The sequence below is a fragment of the Eubalaena glacialis genome, chromosome 18, assembly GCF_028564815.1.
Source record: "Eubalaena glacialis isolate mEubGla1 chromosome 18, mEubGla1.1.hap2.+ XY, whole genome shotgun sequence".
NCBI lineage: Eukaryota > Metazoa > Chordata > Mammalia > Artiodactyla > Balaenidae > Eubalaena > Eubalaena glacialis.
In genome coordinates this window covers 54,324,560-54,336,903 of record NC_083733.1, presented here as the reverse complement: position 1 = coordinate 54,336,903, position 12,344 = coordinate 54,324,560, and the positions used below count along the sequence as shown (strand labels likewise).

Here is a 12,344-nt window from a genome sequence, read left to right as displayed (position 1 = left end):
TTTGCCCCCCACACATGCATAGCCTCCCCCATTATCAGCATCCCCCATCAGAGTGGTACATTGTTATAATTGATGGACCTATACTGACACATCATAATCATCCAAAGTCTAATAGTTTACATTCAGGCTCACTCTTGGTGTTGTATAATCTATGGATTTGGACAAATGTATATACATGTGTCTGTCATTATAGTATCATACAGAGTATTTTCACTGACCTAAAAATCCTCTCTGCTCTGTCTAGTCATTGCTCTCCTCTCCTCCAGCCCCTGGTATCCACTAATCTTATTACTGTCTCTGTAATTTTGCCTTTTCCAGAATGTCATATAGTGGAATCATACTGTATATAGCCTTCTCAAGTCAGCTTCTTTCACTTAGTTATATGCATTTAAGGTTCCTCCATGTGTTTTCCTGGTTTGATAGCACATTTCTTTTTAGCATTGAGTAATATTCCTTTATCTGGATGTACCACAATTTATTTATCCATTCACCTACTAAGGGACGTCTTGATTGCTTCCAGGTGTTGGCAATTATGAATTAAAGCTGTTATAAACATCTGTGTTCCCTTTTTATATATTGTTAGATTAAATTAGTTAGCATTTTGTTGAGGATTTTTACCTCTGTATTAATAAGAGATAGTGATCTGTAGTTTTCTTTTCTTTTTTTCTTTTTGTCTGTGTCTGGTATATCAGGGTAATACTGGCCTCATAGAAGGAGTGTTCACTCCTCTTCTATTTTGGGAGATTTTGTGAAGTATTGGTATTAACTGTTCTTTGGTGTTTGGTAGAATTTACCAGTGAAGCCATCTAGCCCTGAGCTTTTTTTTGTGGGTAGTTTTTTGATTACTAATTGAATCTCTTTACTTGATACAGGTTTATTCAGATTTTCTTTTTTTCTGTCCTTGAGCAGTTTCATTACTTTGTGTCTTTCTAGGAATTTGTCCATTTCATCTAAATCATCTAATTTGTTACCATACTGTTCTTCATAATATTCCACTATAATCCTTTTTAATCCTGTAAGGTTAGTAGTAATGTCTCCTCTTTCATTCCTGAGTTTAATGCTTTGAGCATTCTCTCTTTTTCTTGGTCAGTCATCTTAAAGGTTTGTCAATTTTGTTGATCTTTTCAAGGAACCAATTTTTGGTCTTATTGATTGTTTCTATTATTTTTCTGTTCTCTATTTTATTGATTTCCTTTTTAAAATATTTATTTATTTATTTGGCTGTGTCAGTTCTTAGTTGCGGCACATGGGCTCTTTGTTGCGGCGCGCAGGCTCCAGAGCACGTGGACTCTGTTGTTGTGGCACATGGGCTCTAGTTGAGGCATACAGGCTCTCTAGTTGTGGTGCGCGGGCTCAGTAGTTGTGGCGTGCAGGCTCATTTGCCCCGCAGCATGTGAGATCTTAGTTCCCTGACCAGGGATTGAACCTGTGTCCCCTGCATTGGAAGGTGGATTCTTAACCACTGAACCACCAGGGAAGTCCCCAGTTTTTGTTTTAAAGTCTATTTTGTCTAATATTAGTATATTCACTCCAGCATTTTTATGGTTATTCTTTGCATGATATATCTTTTCCCGTTAATTTATTTCAACTTATTTTTATGTTTGAACCTAAAGTATGTCTCCTATAGACAGCATATAGTTTGATCTTGTTTTTCTATCCAGTCTGACAGTCTCTGCCTTTTTGATTGTTAAATCCATTTACCACTAATGTTGACACTAAATTATGTCTGTCATTTTCCTTTCTCTTCTCCATGTCTCATGTCTTTTTTTTTACATTAAAAAAGGCACTCCTCATGTATTTTATTTTATTTTATTTTATTTATTTGTTAACATCTTTATTGGAGTATAATTGCTTTACAATGGTGTGTTAGTTTCTGCTGTATAACAAAGTGAATCAGCTATATGTATACATATATCCCCATATCCCCTCCCTCTTGTGCCTCCCTCCTTCCCACCCTCCCTATCCCACCCCTCTAGGTGGTCATAAAGCACTGAGCTGATCTCCCTGTGCTATGCCACTGCTTCCCACTAGCTGTCTGTTTTACATTTGGTAGTGTGTATATGTCCATGCTACTCTCTCACTTCATCCCAGCTTACCCTTCCCCCTCCCCGTGTCCTCAAGTTCATTCTCTACGTCTGAATCTTTATTCCTGTCCTGCCCCTAGGTTCATGAGAACCTTTTTTTTTTTTTTAGATTCCATATATGTGTTAGCATACGGTATTTGTTTTTCTCTTTCTGACTTACTTCACTCTGTATGACAGACTCTAGGTCCATCCACCTCACTACAAATAACTCAGTTTAGTTTCTTTTTATGGCTGAGTAATATTCCATTGTATATATGTGCCACATCTTCTTTATCCATTCATCTGTTGATGGACATTTAGGTTGCTTCCATGTCCTGGCTATTGTAAAATGTTTTGTTCTAATTCTTTGAAGAATGCCACTGGTATTTTGATAGGGCTTGCATTGAATCTGTAGATTGTTTTGGGTAGTATAGTCTTTTCACAATATTGATTCTTCTAATCCAAGAACATGGTATATTTCTCCATCTGTTTATGTCGTCTTTGATTTCTTTCATCAGTGTCTTATGGTTTTCTGAATACAAATCTTTCACCTCCTTAGGCAGGTTTATTCCTAGGTGTTTTATTCTTTTGTTGCAATCGTGAATGGGATTGTTTCCTTAATTTCTCTTTCTGATTTTTCATTGTTGGTGGATAGGAATGCCAGAGATTTCTGTGCATTAATTTTGTATCCTGCATCCTTACCAAATTCATTGATTAGTTCTAGTAGTTTTCTGGTGGCATCTTTAGGATTTTCTATGTATAGTATCATGTCATCGGCAAACAGTGACAGTTTTACTTTTTCTTTTCCAATTTGTATTTCTTTCATTTCTTTTTCTTCTCTGATTGCTGTGGATAGGACTTCCAAAACTATGTTGAATAAGAGTGGTGAGAGTGGACATCCTTGTCTTGTTCCTGATCTTAGAGGAAATGCTTTCAGTTTTTCACCATTAAGTGTGATGCTTGCTGTGGGTTTGTCATATATGGCCTTTATTATGTTGAGGTAGGTTCCCTCTATGCCCACTCTCTGGAGAGTTTTTATCATAAAGGGTGTTGAATTTTGTCAAAAGCTTTTTCTGCATCTATTGAGATGATCATATGGTTTTTATTCCTTAATTTGTTAATGTGGTGTATCACATTGATTGATTTATGTATATTGAAGAATCCTTGCATCCCTGGGATAAATCCCACTTGATCATGGCATATGGTCCTTTTAATGTGCTGTTGGATTCTGTTTGCTAGTATTTTGTTGAGGATTTTTGCCTCTATGTTCATCAGTGATATTGGTCTATAATTTTCTTTTTTTGTGATATCTTTTTCTGGTTTTGGTATCAGGGTGATGGTGGCTTTGTAGAATGAATTTGGGAGTGTTCCTCCCTCTGCAATATTTGGAAGAGTTTGAGAAGGATAGGTGTTAGCTCTTCTCTAAATGTTTGATAGAATTTGCCTGTGAAGCCATCTGGTCCTGGACTTTTGTTTGTTGGAAGATTTTTAATTATGGTTTCAATTTCATTACTTGAGATAGGTCTGTTTATATTTTCTAATTCTTCCTGGTTCAGTCTTGGAAAATTGTACCTTTCCAAGAATTTGTCCATTTCTTCGTGGTTGTCCATTTTATTGGCATATGGTTGTTTGTAGTAGTCTCTTATAATCCTTTGTATTTCTGCAGTTTCAGTTGTGATTTCTCCTTTTTCATTTCCAATTTTATTGATTTGTGTCCTCTCCCTTTTTTTCTTGATGAGTCTGGCTAAGGGTTTATCAATTTTGTTTATCTTCTCAAAGAACCAGCTTTTAGTTTTATTTATCTTTGCTATTTTCTTCATTTCTATTTCATTTATTTCTGCTCTGATCTTTATGATTTCTTTCCTTCTACTGACTTTGGTTTTTGTTTGTTCTTCTTTCTCTAGTTATTTTAAGTGTAGGGTTAGATTGTTTATTTGAGATTTTTCTTGTTTCTTGAGGCGAGATTGTATTGCTATAAACTTCCCTCTTAGAACTGCTTTTGCTGCGTCCCATAGGTTTTGGGTTGCCATGTTTTCATTGTCATTTATTTCTATGTATTTTTTCATTTTTTCTTTGATTTCTTTAGTGATCTCTTGGTTATTTAGTAGTGCACTGTTTAGCCTCCATGTATTTGTGTTTTTTTACAGTTTTTTTTTTCTGTAATTGATTTCCAGTCTCATAGTGTTGTGGTCAGAAAAGATGCTTGATACGATTTCAATTTTCTTAAATTTTCTGAGGCTTGATTTGTGACGCAAGATGTGATCTATCCTGGAGAATGTTCCATGTGCACTTGAGAAGAAAGTGTATTCTGCTACTTTTGGGTGGAATGTTCTATGAATATCGGTTAGATCTATCTGGTCTGTTGTGTCATTTAAAGCTTGTGTTTCCTTATTTATTTTCTGTTTGGATGATATGTCCATTGGTGTAAGTGGGGTATTAAAGTCCCCTGCTATTATTGTGTTATTGTCAATTTCTCCTTTCATAGTTGTTAGCATTTGCATTATGTATTGAGGTTCTCCTATGTTGGGTGCATAAACATTTATAATTGTTATATCTTCCTCTTGGATTGATCCTTTGATCATTATGTAGTGTCCCTCCTTATCTCTTGTAACAGTCTTTATTTTAAAGTCTATTTTATCTGATATGAGTATTGCTACTCCAGCTTTCTTTTGATTTCCATTTGCATGGAATGTCTTTTTCCATCCCCTCACTTTCAGTCAGTATGTGTCCCTAGGTCTGAAGTGGGTCTCTTGTAGACAGCATATATATGGGTCTTGTTTTTGTATCCATTCAGCCAGTCTGTGTGTTTTGGTTAGGTCATGTAGTCCATTTACATTCAAGGTTGTTATCGATATGTATGTTCCTATTACCATTTTCTTAATTGTTTTGGGGGTTTTTTTGTCGGTCATTTTCTTCTCTTGTGTTTCCCACTTAGAGAAGTTTCTTTAGCATTTGTTGTAAACCTGGTTTGGTGGTGCTGAATTCTCTTAGCTTTTGCTTGTCTAAAAAGCTTTTGATTTCTCCATCGAATCTGAATGAGATCCTTGCTGGGTAGAGTAATCTTTGTTGTAGGTTTTTCTCTTTCATCACGTTAAGTATATCCTGCCATTCCCTTCTGGCCTGCAGAGTTTCCACTGAAAAATCAGCTGATAACCTTATGGGGATTCCTTTGTATGTTATTTTTTGTTTTTCCCTTGCTGCTTTTAATATTTTTTCTTTGAATTTCATTTTTGTTAGTTTGATTAACATGTGTCTTGGTGTGTTTTTCCTAGGGTTTATCCCGTATGGGACTCTCTGTGATTCCTGGACTTGGGTGACTATTTCCTTTCCCATGTGAGGGAAGTTTTCAACTGTAATCTCTTCAGATATTTTCTCAGACCCTTTCTTTTTCTCTTCTTCTTCTGGGACCCCTATAATTCGAATGTTGGTGTGTTTATTGTTGTCCCAGAGGTCTCTGAGATTGTCTTCAATTCTTTTCATTCTTTTTTCTTTATTCTGCTCCTCAGCAGTTATTTCCACCATTTTGTCTTCCAGCTCACTTATTCGTTCTTCTGCCTTAGTTATTCTGTTATTGATTCCTTCTAGTGTATTTTTCACTTCAGTTATTGTGTTGTTCATCTCTGTTTGTTCTTTAGTTCTTCTAGATGTTTGTTAAACATTTCTTGTATTTTCTCAATCCATGCCTCCATTCTATTTCCGAGATTCTGGATCATCTTTACTCTCATTACTCTGAATTCTTTTTCAGGTAGATGGCCTATTTCCTCTTCATTTATTTGGTCTTGTAGGTTTTTACCTTGCTCCTTCATCTGTGACATATTTTTTTGCTGTCTCTTTTTTTTTTTTCTTTTTTATGAGTGGGATTGTGTTCCTGTCTTACTGGTTGTTTGGCCTGAGGCTTCCAACACTGGAGTTTGTAGGCTATTGGATAGAGCTGCGTCTTGGTGCTGAGATGAGGAACTCCATGAGACCTCACTGCGTTGAGTATTCCCTGGGGTCTGAGGTTCTCTGTTAGTCCAGTGGTTCGGACTCGGAGCTCCCACTGCAGGAGCTACAGCCTGACCCCTTGCTCATGAACCAAGATCCTGCAAGCCACCTGGGGCGGCAAAAAAAAAAAAAGAACAATAACAAAGTAAAAAATAAAATTAGACTAGGAAACTAACAGATGTGTTAGGAAGAATATAAAATTTAAAATATAGATGTATCAATAACTGGAAGGTACATCTGTACCACAATAATAAAAAAGAGGAGGGAAAAGAAAAAAAAAAAAGGAGGGGGGAAAGGCCTTGGCTGTGGAGGGCAGGGCCTAAGCAAGGGCAAGTTTTGGGTGGTGGGCGGGGCCACTGCTCAGGACCCACAGGCCTGGAAAAGGCCTTGGGGGCTGTGGGGGGTGAGGCTTAGGCTCAAGGAACAGAAGATGCCCAGGCGTGTCCCCCACCCCTGGTCTCAGAGGGCAGCGGACCTCACCTGGGAGCCCAGGAGGCTTCCTGGGCTCGAGTGGGCGGGGCAAACGAACTCCTTCCTCTCCTGCTTCTCTGGTCTGGGAAGGCCCCTCCTGCCTGCCTCTCATGATCTCCCCGGCCTCCCTCCTATGCCCCCAAGGACGCACGCAGACTAGAGGGGGGTTTGGAGGGCAGGGGATCTGCCTGCAAACTCAGCAGGCTCCCTGTACCCGAGTGGGTAGGGCAATCGCCCTTCTGCTCCTCTCCTGCTCCCCCCAGAGGGCCCCTCCTGCCTGCCTCTCTGGTTCTCCCCTTGGCCTCCTTTCTATGCCCCCAAGGACCCACGTGACCTGGAGGGGGCTTTGGAGGGCAGGGGATCCACCTGGGAGCTCAGCAGGCTCCCCAGGCTGAGTGGGCGGGGCAATCTCCCTCTGCTCCTCTCCCGCTCTTCCCAGAGAGTCCCTCCTGCCTTCCTCTCCTGATCTCCCCTGCTTCAGGGGTGCTGATCCTGTCTGGCCTCCACTTCTCCTACCCCCTCAGTCCCCCTATGTCCTACCGGTTCACTTTGGTTCACTTTGGGGTCCCTCCCATCTCCTTGGGCGCCGGAGTCCCCCACCAGTGGCAGGTAGGCACCCTAGTTGTGGGGGGATGCTAACTCCACGTCTTCCCACATTGCCATCTTCTACGTGTTCTTTTTAAATCCCAAGTGGATAATTGTATTTTTATTATTTTTCTAGCATATTTTATGTTTTTCTAAAGTGTAAAATTAATTTGTTTCTACATTTACAAAGTCATACATAGCAAGTATTTGCTCCGAAGTTATTTTAATGATTCCCTCAGTCTTCACGTGAAATCTAAATGCTAGTTTTTGTAAGTGCATTTGACTAATTTGGTTAATACAATATTGGATAGTAACAGCAAAAGTATTTTATGTTGGCTTTTGTTCACATAGTGATTAGTGAAACCATTACACCAGAGGCCAGTTTTCTACATCTGGTTTTGTCTTCAGTCTTCCTCCCCACTGCTTCATCAGACTTCATTATGCTTCTTCAAGTCAGGGTGATGTTCCATTGTCATTGGCTTTTGATTTTTTTGTCATGATACTTATCCTACGGTTTCCCATCATTGGTGATTTCACATGCTTTCAACCTCAGCAAGAAAGTGAATTTTGAGTGCAAGAGATCTTGTGTTTCCAATTGTCTATCTTGAATTGGTGAATATTTGTGGGATTCTGAGGCTTCCTGCTGACTTGGAGAAGTATAATATGATGGATAAAAACATGGGCTCTGCAGCTACACTGCTTGGGCTGGAATTTCAGCTCTACCACATAGTAGCTTTATGACCCTAGGAAAGTTAACTCTTAGCGCTGGTTTCCTTACCTTTCAAATGGATAATAACAGTACCTACTTCATAACCTTATTAGGGGAATTTTGGAAGTTAATATATCTAAAGAAATTCTAACAATGCTTGGCATATAAGTACTCAATAGATGACAGTGATGATGATATTGATGGTAGTAATGATCATAGAGATAGTTTCCGAGACACATTAATTGTGATTCAGCTTTTAGTAATTTCCATTTATATTTCCCATTTTTCTATCTTATTTATACTATTTCTTGAATATTCTCCCAAATATGGGATATATATTTCTTTTTTAGAGCCTTTGCAGGTAAAGATTTTTCCTTATTTGGATACTGAAGTTTTTAAATGGAGAGGAAGAGTTGGTTTTTGTGATCAAGTAACATTCTTTTCTTAAAATTTATCATTTGTTTTTTAGTTTCCATCACACCACTCTCATAGTTTTTTTTTTTTTTTTAATTTTATTTATTTATTTATTTATTTATTTATTTATTTTGGCTGTGCTGGGTCTTCGTCTCTGTGTGAGGGCTTTCTCTAGTTGCGGCAGGTGGGGCCACTCTTCATCGCGGTGCGCGGGCCTCTCATTATCGCGGCCTCTCTTGTTGCGGAGAACGGGCTGCAGACGCGCAGGCTCAGTAATTGTGGCTCACGGTCCTAGTTGCTCCGTGGCATGTGGGATCGTCCCAGACCAGGGCTCGAACCCGTGTCCCCTGCATTGGCAGGCAGACTCTCAACCACTGCGCCACCAGGGAAGCCACTCTCATAGTTTTGATTCTCATCCCACGACTGTAAATATAAGCAAGAAACAAAAACCTAAGACCCTTTCTTTGATGCTTAACGGTTGATTCTGACCTTGGCCCTTTACCTACCATGTATGTTCTTTTTTTTTTTGAATTTTATTTTATTATTTTTTAATACAGCAGGTTCTTATTAGTTATCTCTTTTATACATATTAATGTATATATGTCAATCCCAATCTCTCAATTAATCCCACTGCCACCAACACTACCCTGCCCCCGCTTTCCCCCCTTGGTGTCCATATGTTTGTTCTCTACATCTGTGTCTCTGTTCCTGCCTTGCAAACCGCTTCATCTGTACCATTTTTCTAGATTCCACATATAATCATTTATGTATGATATTTGTTTTTCTGACTTACTTCACTCTGTATGACAGTCTCTAGGTCCATCCACGTCTCTACAAAACCCAATTTTGTTCCTTTTTATGGCTGAGTAATATTCCTTTGTGTATATGTACCACATCTTCTTTATCCATTCGTCTGTTGATGGGCATTTAGGTTGCTTCCATGACCTGGCTATTGTAAATAGTGCCGCAATGAACATTGGGGTGCGTGTGTCTTTTTGAATTATGGTTTCCTCTGGGTATATGCCCAGTAGTGGGATTGCTGGCTCATATGTTAATTCTATTTTTAGTTTTTTAAGGAACCTCCATACTGTTCTCCATAGTGGCTGTATCAATTTACATTCCCACAGTGCAAGAGGATTCCCTTTTCTCCACACCCTCTCCAGCATTTGTTGTTTGTAGATTTTCTGATGATGCCCATTCTAACCGGTGTGAGGTGATACCTCATTGTAGTTTTGATTTGCATTTCTGTAATAATTAGTGATGTTGAGCAGCTTTTCATGTGCTTCTTGGCCATCTGTATGTCTTCTTTGGAGAAATGTCTATTTAGGTCTTCTGCCCATTTTTGGATTGGGTTGTTTGTTTTTTTAATATTGAGCTGCGTGAGCTGTTTATATATTTTGGAGATTAGTTCTTTGTCCATTGATTCATTTGCAAATATTTTCTCCCATTCTGAGGGTTGTCTTTTCGTCTTGTTTGTAGTTTCCTTTGCTGTGCAAAAGCTTTGGAGTTTCATTAGGTCCCATTTGTTTATTTTTGTTTTCATTTCCATTACTCTAGGAGGTAGGTCAAAAAAGATCTTACTGTGATTTATGTCAAAGCGTGTTCTTCCTATGTTTTCCTCTAGGAGTTTTATAGTGTCCGGTCTTACATTTAGGTCTTTAATCCATTTTGAGTTTATTTTTGTGTATGGTTTTAGGGAGTGTTCTAATTTCATTCTTTTACATGTAACTGTCCAGTTTTCCCAGCACCACTTATTGAAGTGTCTTTTCTCCATTGTATATCCTTGCCTCCTTTGTCATAGATTAGTTGACCATAGGTGCATCAGTTTATCTCTGGGCTTTCTATCCTGTTCCATTGGTCTATATTTCTGTTTTTGTGCCAGTACCATATTTTCTTGATTACTGTAGCTTTGTAGTATAGCCTGAAGTCAGGGAGTCTGATTCCTCCAGCTCCGTTTTTTTCCCTCAAGATTGCTTTGGCTATTCAGGGTCTTTTATGTCGCCATACAAATTTTAAGATTTTTTGTTCTAGTTCTGTAAAAAATGCCATTGGTAGTTTGATAGGTATTGTATTGAATCTGTAGATTGCTTTGGGTAGTAGTCATTTTCACAATATTGATTCTTCCAATCCAAGAACATGGTATATCTCTCCATCTGTTTGTGTCATCTTTGATTTCTTTCATCAGTGTCTTATGGTTTTCTGAGTACAGGTCTTTTACCTCCTTAGGTAGGTTTATTCCAGGTATTTTATTCTTTTTGTAGCAATGGTGAATGGGATTGTTTCTTAAATTTCTCTTTCTGATCTTTCGTTGTTAGTGTATATGAATGCAAGACATTTCTGTGCATTAATTTTGTACGCTGCAACTTTACCAGATTCATTGATTAGCTCTAGTAGTTTTCTGGTGGCATCTTTAGGATTCTCTATGTATAGTATCATGTCACCTGCAAACAGTGACAGTTTTATTTCTTTTCCAATTTGTATTCCTTTTATTTCTTTTTCTTCTCTGATTGCCATGGCTAGGACTTCCAAAACTGTATTGAATAATAGTGGCAAGAGTGGACATCCTTGTCTTGTTCCTGATCTTAGAGGAAATGCTTTTAGTTTTTCACCATTGAGAATGATTTTTGCTGTGGGTTTGTCGTATATGGCCTTTATTGTGTTGAGGTAGGTTCCCTCTATGCCCACTTTCTGGACAGTTTTTATCATAAATGGGTGTTGAATTTTATCAAAAGCTTTTTCTGCATCTATTGAAATGATCATATGGTTTTTATTCTTCAGTTGGTTAATATGGTGTATCACATTGATTGATTTGCGTATATTGAAGAATCCTTGCACCCCTGGGATAAAACCCACTTGATCATGGTGTATTATCCTTTTAATGTGCTGTTGGATTCTGTTTGCTAGCATTTTGTTGAGGATTTTTGCATCTATTTTCTTCAGTTATATTGGTCTGTAATTTTCTTTTTTTGTAGTATCTTTGTCTGGTTTTGGTATCAGAGTGATGGTGGTCTTGTAGAATGAGTTTGGGAGTGTTCCTTCCTCTGCAATTTTTTGGAAGAGTTTGAGAAGGATGGGTGTTAGCTCTTCTCTGAATGTTTGATAGAATTCACCTGTGAAGCCATCTGATCCTGCACTTTTGTGTGTTGGGAGATTTAAAATCACAGTTTCAATTTCCTTCCTTGTGATTGGTCTGTTCATATTTTCTATTTCTTCCTGGTTCAGTCCTGGAAGGTTACACCTTTCTAAGAATTTGTCCATTGCTCATGTTGTCCATTTTATTGGCACAGAGTTGCTTGTCGTAGTCTCTTATGCTTTGTATTTCTGTGGCGTCCATTGTAACTTCTCCTTTTTCATTTCTACCTTTATTGATTTGAGTCCGCTCTTTCTTTTTCTTGATGAGTCTGGCTAAAGGTTATCAATTTTGTTTATCTTCTCAAAGAACCAGCTTTTCGTTTTATTGAGCTTTGCTATTGTTTTGTTTCTATTTCATTTATTTCTGCTCTGATCTTTATGATTTCTTTCCTTCGACTAACTTGGGGTTTCGTTTGTTCTTCTTTCTCTGGTTCCTTTAGGTGTAAGGTTAGATTGTTTATTTGAGATTTTTTTTGTTTCTTGAGGTAGGATTCTATTGCTATAAACTTTCCTCTTAGAACTACTTTCACTGCATTCTGTAGGTTTTGGATCATCGTGTAGTCGTTGTCATTTTGTCTCTAGGTATTTTTTGATTTCCTCTTTGATTTCTTCAGTGATCTCTTGGTTATTTAGTAACGTATTGTTTAGCTTTCATGTGTTTGTGTTTTTTCCTTTTTTCCGTGTAATTATTTTCTAATCTCATAGCGTTGTGGTTGGAAAAGATGCTTGATATGATTTCAGTTTTCTTAAATTTACCAAGGCTTGATTTGTGACCTAAGATGTGATGTATGCTGGAGAATGTTCCATATGCACTTGAGAAGAAAGTGTAATCTGCTGCTTTCGGATGGAATGTCCTATAAATATCAATTAAATCTATCTGGTCTATTGTGTCATTTAAAGCTTGTGTTTCCTTATTAATTTTCTGTCTGGATGATCTGTCCATTGGTGTAAGTGGGGTGTTAAAGTCTCCCACTATTATTGTGTCA

At 38.1% G+C, this 12,344-nt stretch overlaps 1 protein-coding gene across 6 annotated transcripts in view; it reads left to right on the top strand.

The window, feature by feature from the left end:
* The window catches only part of ZNF568 (zinc finger protein 568), a 38,924-nt gene that overhangs the window by 17,229 nt on the left and 9,351 nt on the right, over positions 1–12,344 (top strand). The gene's annotated exons all lie outside the window — the stretch shown is intronic.